The sequence below is a fragment of the Mytilus californianus genome, unplaced genomic scaffold, assembly GCF_021869535.1.
Source record: "Mytilus californianus isolate M0D057914Y unplaced genomic scaffold, xbMytCali1.0.p SCAF_8, whole genome shotgun sequence".
Taxonomy (NCBI): Eukaryota; Metazoa; Mollusca; class Bivalvia; order Mytilida; family Mytilidae; genus Mytilus; species Mytilus californianus.
Genome location: NW_026262734.1, coordinates 15,318,447 through 15,327,987, shown reverse-complemented (window position 1 = coordinate 15,327,987; position 9,541 = coordinate 15,318,447).

Sequence of the window (9,541 nt, the reverse complement as noted above, 5' to 3'; positions counted from 1 at the left end):
TATTTTTGTAGTCGCGTCAGTTTTTAATTATACTTACTCAAGACACCGAGAACTACGACCAATGCAATCACTGCGTACTTCATCTTTGAATTCTAAAAGTCTTGAAAAAAAAAATAAGAGAAACTACTGAGTAAATACGGAAAGAAAAACATTTGTTTTCCATTTGCTTTTTATATTTTTTGGGGTTTTTGTTTTTTTCGTTTTAAAAAAATAAATAAAGAGTAAGTGCTAGAAAACACTAGTTTTAAATGTGTTTGTTCTTAAGGGGTTTTGTTGTTGATGAAAGACATTTGATTGATTCCGTATTTATAACTTTCTAGATTCGGGGCGATTAAGAGCTTGATATATGAAAACTTGTCTCATGTTGACTACCGTAAGACGACCTAGATGGGTTGCTCTCTCATTGACATAAACCCTGCATTTCGTTTCTGATTATTTAGTGAGTTTTTAAGCAAAATGAGAAATTTGTTACAAGATGCTACACCCCAATACCATGTTGGGACATTTAAATAAAAACAACAATATATCGTTCTCTGAATGAGGAATGTTATTCGTCAAAAAAATGAAAATAAAAAAAAATGAAAATAAAAAAAATCCCTCTCCCTATAACAATAATACTCTACTTACTTGTTAAAACAAATGTGTTCTTCTAAAAGCAATGGATGAATTTCATCGTATTTCAGATTCTTTATATATTCGTCCAGTTATGACAGCTGCTGGAGAATATTAATTGCCTTTTTTTAATATCCGTTATCTAAATTACTATAGGGAGACTTTTTGCAACTTATTTTGATATACGCTGAATAAATTTGGTTTAATTATAAACAATACTTTAAAATCATGCAAATGTGTTGACACATTTCACGATATATTCCTTTTTCAAGGACTAATTTCGATAATATAGGAGTCTATATAGAGGCCTTTTTTTTAATAGCAAACTGTTTGAGCTTTTTTATTGTTAAATGCCATACGATGACATATTCAGTTATTTAAAACCCTACTTTTGGCTTTAATAAATTTTGTGCAACACGCGTATTTTACATGAATACTTTGATAGATTTACCCTTCCAAACCCTCTGATTGAACTTCGGTTTTATGGGAGTTGGTGTTGCCCTAAGCTTTAGTTTTGAGCGATCTATGTTTTAAAACTCTTTTTCAATTATATTGTTAAAGTGAAACATATTAATAAATTGTTTTATCATTACTTAATTACTTACCTTAATCTCAAACTTAGACAGCTACAACACATCAATTGGAACCATAACTTTAAAATAATAATGTAGTTTGTTGAGAATTACGCCAGAGCATGGACAAAATGAGAAAAAGGTTGAAATATATCCTCTGTCAGATTGAGTTAAAGCAATTCGGTCGTTGATCCAACTTAGAATCCATAAGTGGAAAAAACTGTGTTAATGTTCGACCTAAGTCTGCACTTAGAGACACAGAGGTTGTAAAATGTCTGAAGTCCTTTTTTTTGCTCACACATGGTTGTCAATATAATGGAATTTTATGCGACTGTCATACAAGTGAGAGGTTTAGCTAGCTTTATAACCAGGTTTAATTCACCATTTTCTAAATAAAGAAATGCCTGTACCAAGTCAGGAATATGACAGTTGTTTTCCATTCTTTTAATGTGTTAGCTTTTGATTTTGCCATTTGATAAATGACTTTTCATTTTGAAATTTACTTGGAGTTCGGTATTTTTGTTATTTTACATTTGAATACCAAAAAGAATCACCCAGACAATTTGTTGGCCCACATAGTTTCCACTATGAAACAGATATATTCGTAAAGCACTGTATAAATTTTTATGCTAAAATACCAGCAATACAGGCTTGTCGGGGTCCACTTTTTTATTTTTATTTTTCTAAGTTAAATAGTATCATTTTAAGGGATGAACATATTTTCGAATTAGTTCGCACTAGTAATAAACACATATTTCATATGTAAATACAGATCCTATGAATACCGAATTATAGCCAGTAGCTGGACTTTTCCAAATAGCTATTGGCCTAAAACATTATATTCACTTGTTGATGTTTTTCATGTTTTTGTAATTAAATGTATATACATTGACAGAATTAAATATAATAAAGAAAGACAAAATAAATGTCAACAGAAAAACCGTATAAAGTTTACACTATCTTTATAAAGAACAAATTAAGAAAAATATAAATACTAGGGTAAACAAAATGGAAACAATACTGTAAAAACCTCTTGCGTCCAAATCGCACATCAGGATCTGCACCAGGAACGCTCAAAGTCAAAAACACGATAGCAGGATGCATAAATACCGTGACACGTCATACGACCAAAAGAATCACAATAGCACAAAGACAAATAAAGGGAACACTTTAAAGTGAAAAAAAAGATACACATCTTCGACACCTAGATTCTATAACTTAAAACCTTAAATCTAGTATTATGTATGAAGTCGACACGAAGTGAATATTTATCTTTTAAGGCTTGGTACTTCTGATGAAATTTTTGAGAAAAATTAGAAAAGTTATTTCACAAAACCCTGCCTCATTATCTTTTTTAACTCGGAAACCGATGACGTTTTACAAAGTTTGAGCGGCAGCTGCTATCTCTTGAATATCTTATGAGCTGAGAAATGTATACTCCATACGGATGAAGTTGGTAAGGTGAGGAAAATTTATAATTTCAAAATTGATATCGTCTTGTATGTCATGGATTCTGGTACTGAGATGACCGCTGTTATCAAATAAGGGATAAAGGTAGCAATACACAGTAAGGCAAAAAAACTTAAAATTGACACTCATTATTTTTAACCACCATCTTTCCCTTGCTTTCTACCAAATTAGGCTTGTATGTGTCATGTATGTGCATATGGATTTGATTTCAAATATTTCAGATGGTAAAATATAATCTCTTTTTGGTGTTACCAAGGCAACAATCTGCATTTACAAAATATTGCAAAAAGGGAGGTGAAAATGTCACAATAGTCCCCAAAATTTAGTCCAAAGAAGAATTTCAATTGAATGATACCTTTTCTTAAACCATTGTCATTTATCTATCAAGAGGTCAAATAAAATCATCTGCATTTCACCTGATTTTTTATAAAATTGAATTGAAAAGTTCGAGCTTAAAATAATTGTTGAAAAACACTACAACCACCTATGGGCTATACGAGTGTGAAAATACGGACTGTCAAACAGAAAATGGCCTTTAAAATGCAAAACAAAAATATTAATGTTCATATAAACCCACTTTTTAGGCAATAATTATAGGCTATAATATATATTTATTGCAGAATAACTTTCATATATGCAAAATTTACGACGGTCAAAATGCGAAACCAATTTCCCAACTGTGTATTGCTACCAAATGTCTAGAAATGAGGTGGAGGAAGTTGTTTCTGTGGTTTCTTTAATCTCTAGTTCAAGAGGATATATTAATGAGACCCAATCAGAAAAAAATTGGATTGTTAATGGAAAGAACATTATCAATATACCTGTATGTGCAATTAAATGACGTAGCTTTTTTTTTTTATCTTCTTGGTTTTTACAAGTGCCTGAAGGAACTCTGACTCGCATGAAAAGAAGAAAAGGTCGGCTAGGAGAGGTGCACAGCAGGTTCCAATAGGAATGCCGACAATCTGATGGGAAATTCTACCTCCAAATACAACAAATATGTTGTCAATGAGAAACTCCGGCATACTGATCAATTGTGCTCTGGTATAAAATGTTATATTTTCGGGCTAATTAAAAAAAAATATGCCTAATTACATCCCAAGATAATAAATTTGTAACGTATGGTACCATTTTTACTACAATCCCGTCCCCTTTTCCCCGAATGTGACCTACTGAATTAGACTTATCACCAGCTTTATACTAGCATGAGCAAAACGATGGGTGCCACATGTGGAGCAGGATCTGGTTACCCTTCCGGAGCACCTGAGATCACCCCAAGTTTTTTGTTTTCTATGTTGTGTTTTGTGTACTGTTGTTTGTCTGTTTTTCCTTGTCAGTTTATTTTTGACTTATGAGTTTGAGTGTCCCTTTGGTATCCTTCGATTACTTTTTTAAGACGTTTTTTTAAATTTTTTCATGTAGTATGGTATGTAAAAGGGTGGGAACATTTGGAGGTTTTGATCCAATACAAACAAGGTAAGTCCTCAGGTTTGTTGTATATTGGAATATTCAATGAGAACATGAAGGATTTGTGGTTTGCCAAAATCTCATCCTTATTAAGGGTTACGATTTTGTACGTGGGATTGACCGAGCGTTCATTTATTCTTAATTCAGTGATAAGACATTCGTAATAATAAGATTTAAAGACAAAAAGACTAAAACAACATTGTTTGTTGATTTGACTACAGGAACAACAACATATTTGTCGTGAAGGACTTCAGACATTTCACAGTCTCTTTGTCTCTAAATACAGATTAAGTTCGATCATTTACACAGCTTTTCAACTTGTGGATTCTACTTTGTATCAACGACCGAATTGCTTTAACTCATTCTGACAGAGGGTCTAATTCAACCTTTTCTCATTTTGTTCATGCTCTGTTGTAATCCTTATCGGAATACATTATTATTTAAAAGTTATGGTTTCAGTTGATGTGTTGTAGCTGTCTAAATTTGAAATAAGGGTAAGTAATTTAATAATGGTAAAGCAATTTATAAATATTTATTACTTAAAAAATATAAATAAAAAATAATTTTAGATCACAGATCGCTCAAAAATAAAGCTAAGGGCAACATCAACTCCCAAAAAACCGAAGTTATATCAGATGGCTTGGAAAGGGTAAATATATCAAGGTATGCATGTAAAATACGCGTGTTTCAGAAAATTTATCAAGGCTAAAATATTAAATAATTAGGGTTTTAAATAATTGAATAGGTCATCGTACTGCATTCAACAATGAGAACACACAAACAGTTTGCTATAAAAAAGGCCTCTATATAGACTCTTATATCATCGAAATTAGTCCTTAAAAAAAGAATATATTGTGAAATGTGTCAACACTTTTGCATAATTTTTAAGTATGTTTTATAATTAAACCAAATTTATTCAGCGTTTATCAAAGTAATTTGCAAAAAGTCTCCCTAAAGGAATTCTGATAACGGATATTAGAAAAAGGCAATTAATATTCTCTAGCAGCTGTCATAACTGGAAAAATATAAAAGGGATCTGAAATACGATGAAAATCATCCATTGCTTTTAGAAGAACACATTTGTTATTAACAAGTAAGTATAGTATTATTGTTATAGGGAGATATTTATTCTTTTCTAATTTACATTTATTTGACGAATATAATTCCTCAATCAGAGAACGATATATTGTTGTTTTTTTCTTCAAATAACCCAACATGTTATGGGGGTGTGAACATCTTGTAACACATTTTTCATCTTCCGTAAAAACTCACTAAATAATCACAAACGAAATGCAGGGTGTATGTCAATGAGAGAGCAAATCAACGAGTCAATACACATCTAGAGGTCATCTTACGGTCGTCTACATGAAACAAGTTTGCCTATATCAAGCTCTAAATCGCCCCGAAATTAGAAAACTGTGAATACAGAGTCAATCAAAAGTCTTTTACATAAGACAAAACCCCGTAAAGATAAAAACATTGAGAGACAACTATGACGATGCTCCAGACTTTATGCGTGCACGTGAGGCGGGGTTGAAATATTGTTCTAGCACCTACTCTTTATATTTTCCGAAACTGAAAACCAAAAACCATAAAAAAAAACTTTAATAGCAAATTGAAAACTAATGTTTTAATTATTTATTTATTCAGTAGTTTCTCTCGTTTTTTTTCAGATCTTTAGAATTAAAAGATGAAGTACGCAGTGATTGCATTGATCGTAATTCTCGGTGTCTTTAGTAAGTATAGTTAAATACTGAGGGGACCACAAAAATAAAACAAATTTATATTCCAATCCACGAAGCTAAGGATATACCTCCCTGAGGCAAAGTTGACCTTAGATGGACTTGGCTATTATTTTTAGGTCCTTTTCGGTCATATAGATCTTCAAATGTTTCGGTTCTTATACATCAATGGCTTTCAAATATTCGACTTTGATCGTTTCTGATGAAGTTAAATCAAGAATTATGCTTCGGACACATGAAATTTATAAAGTGCTTTCTTTTTTCATATTTTAACAAAGCATTTATGTCTCTAGTGCGGCCTATCGACAAGAGACATATTTGTCCTTAGCGCGGTCAAAGTATTACGTAAATTTTAACTTCTTGCCAAATGTGTGCTTTGATTCAGTGTATCCTTTTCATTTGTATTGGGAATCCTATATGTACTTTTTCTCGATGTTTATTTTCACGAATTTCGCGGTATTCTTTTATTTAAGAAACAATTGATGCAAGCCATAGATTGGTTGGCAATTATCATATGACATTTGAAGGTATATTGGAATTTTGTTCCGATAATTATTCAGGAATAAATTATTTGAAATATAATTGTCCTGTCCATATAAAATATGATAACATGGCTTGCGTGAATAATTTCGATTAGAATAGGACAAAATTAAAGCTATGGCGTGCATGAACTATTTCGAAAAAAATGTTTTTATAATCCTCATAATTACCAACCCACACTTTTGCAATTTAAGTTAACTTTTTTTTATTTAAAAAATCGGATTTTCGGAACCTCGTTTAAAAGATCATCTCTCTTGAGCTAATACTTTTGATGCTTCCCATGAGTGACTGCTTAATACAGGCTTGACTGTACTGTACTGCTGATTTCCGAAAACACATTCATTACTTTGTTGTTGCTATAAAAAAGTCAATATCAAAATAAAACAATGGCCGCTGTAAAGCAAGGATGTGATATGATTGTCAATCAATTATCCAACAGAATCCAAATAAAACGAATTTAAGCAACTATAGATCACCGTACGGCCTTCAACATTGAGCAAAACCCATCACACAAAGTCAGTTTATCCGCTTCGACATGACAAACCTTCGTTTTATACAACATAAAATATATGCTCATAAAATAAACTTACGTGTAGTATGTGTGTTTTTATAGATATCTACATACAAGTTATTTACTTAGTCTCTTGACATTGTTAGTACTTTAAATTTGTAATGTTTTTTTAACAGTTATCTCCGAAAAGACTACTGCAGATCCTAGTGTGGACAAGTTTATTCGTCAGTCGACAAGAAAAAACGAAAGCTATTGCAATAAAAATGTTGCAAACTGTCCAAGTAACAAAGCTGATAAAAACTGCAATAAATGTTGTCGTCAAGCAGGATGTCAACGTGGTGACTGTGGGCAGAAAAAGTGCAAATGCACAAAGTGTAAGTCTATTTTTAGTATCTATTTTACCATTCTGACAATACCTCAAAATTATAACCAATAATAGGCAAGGTACAACACAATTGTATAAGGCTTCTTTTTATTTATATTGCTTTTATCTATCATGTTTGCTATATAAATGAACCAAAAATTATGAGATTGTTAAAAAAACAAATAGTCAGTACATAAATCCTTCCATATGACGAAAAGCATTCCAAAATGTATTATATATGTACTAAAATATGACTGTTATAACATGTTAAACACTTTATTTGAGAAAAAGGATAACAAAATAACGGATTGTGCTTCTTGTGTATAAAGACGAAAACCTAAAAAGAACATCCGGGTTTTTTTTCAGAAGTATGGTACACTTTTCGAAAGTAACATAAAACAATTGTTTTCCTTTCGCGTGTTATCGATTATTAAATAGAGAGAGATCATGAAACCAGATTTAATTTCGTTTAAAATCATTTGTTTTCTAAGTAAAAATAATGTTGACAATATTCAGTTGCCATGATTACTTAGTATTTTTTTTCTTCATATTATATATTCACCTTTGTATAGTGACTAGTTATTCTATGTTTGTTGAAGCACTTTATTAAGCCTCAAATTGGTCTGAAACTAATATTAAATCTTTTCTGTCTTTATTATTTTAAATTATCTGAAAAATTGAAAAAAAAGTTATTTTGAAAAATATCTTGCAATGTTGTATGAATGTGATATAAAAAGTGTGTTAAATATTTAAAGGATTTCCTTTGTATTCCAGGTTGACCTGTTTAAAGCAATATCAGCCTATAACTGTGTGTGGAGATTTGATTTCAAATAAAAACATGCATTGCTATGATTGTTTCTGCTGGCAATCTTTTAAACTGTGTTGGTATTGAAAAAATGAAATGCAAGGTATACGTTTGTATATGTATAGGTGACAGCAACCTAACGACACATAAAGTGAAAAGACCAAAACAGTACCAAATTTTCATCCGTTTAGGGCCATAAAGAAGTTGCCTCACAATTTCAGCACTATTGACATATTTGTAGATCTGGTGTTGTTGAACATTTTTGCTGTTTACAGTTACTCCTTATCTTCTGTACTTTAAACACCAACACCTGAGATCACCCCCAGTTTTTGGTGGGGTTCGTGTTGCTTAGTCTTTAGTTTTCTATGTTGTGTCATCTGTACTATTATTTGTCTGTTTGTCTTTTTATTTTTGGCCATGGCGTTGTCAGTTTGTTTTCGATCTATGAGTTTGACTTCCCTCTGGTATCTTTCGTCCCTCTTTTAAAAGGGTAAAAATCGTCATTTAACGACACAAACTCCTATTGTGAGTCAACTGACAATTTCGTCACTGTTGACTTATTTGTAGAGCTTGTCCTGTACACCATTGTCGCTGTTTACAGCGTGTCGTTATCTACTATAATAGTATTTGCATTATATGCCAGAAATGGGTCAAGATCATCATCAAAATGTCAATAACTCCTATAAAGAGCCAACTGACGATTTCACCCATGTTTGGTCGATTTGTATATCTTGTCTGATTGATCATTTTTGTTATTTAGAGTTTCTTTTTCTTTGTCATAAAGCAACTAGTAAAAACGCCAAAAAAATTATCAACATTTAGGGGCAATTACTCCTTTAAGGTGTCTACGAATGATTTCGGCCATGTCGACTTATTTGTAGATGTTGTCTGGCCAATTATTCCTGCTGTTACAATTTTTCTTTATCTGTTATAGTTTTAGCCAAATAGCTTAGAATTGGTAACAATCATCATCAAAGGGCAATAAGTTATATAGAAATATATGGAGAATTTCTGCCATCTATACAATTTTGTATAACTTTTCCTCTTGATCGTTTTTGCTGTGTACAGTTTTTCTTTATTTACTATATTTTAAGCTAAAAATGAAAAAGGTGGTAAAAAAAGTCAATAACAGTTTTTAACGACTGACGATTTCGGCTGATAGTTTTGCAACTAAAGTTTCTCTTTATCTATAATTGGTTATCAAAGGTACCAGGATTATAATTTAATACGCCAGACGCGCGTTTCGTCTACATAAGACTCATCAGTGACGCTCAGATCAAAATAGTTATAAATCCCAACAAATACAAAGTTGAAGAGCATTAAGGACCAAATAATTCCAAAAAGTTGTGCCAAATACGGCTACGGTAATCTATTCCTGGGATAAGAAAATCCTTAGTTTTTCGAAAAATTCAAAGTTTTGTCAACAGGAAATTTATATAAATGACCATATAATAGATA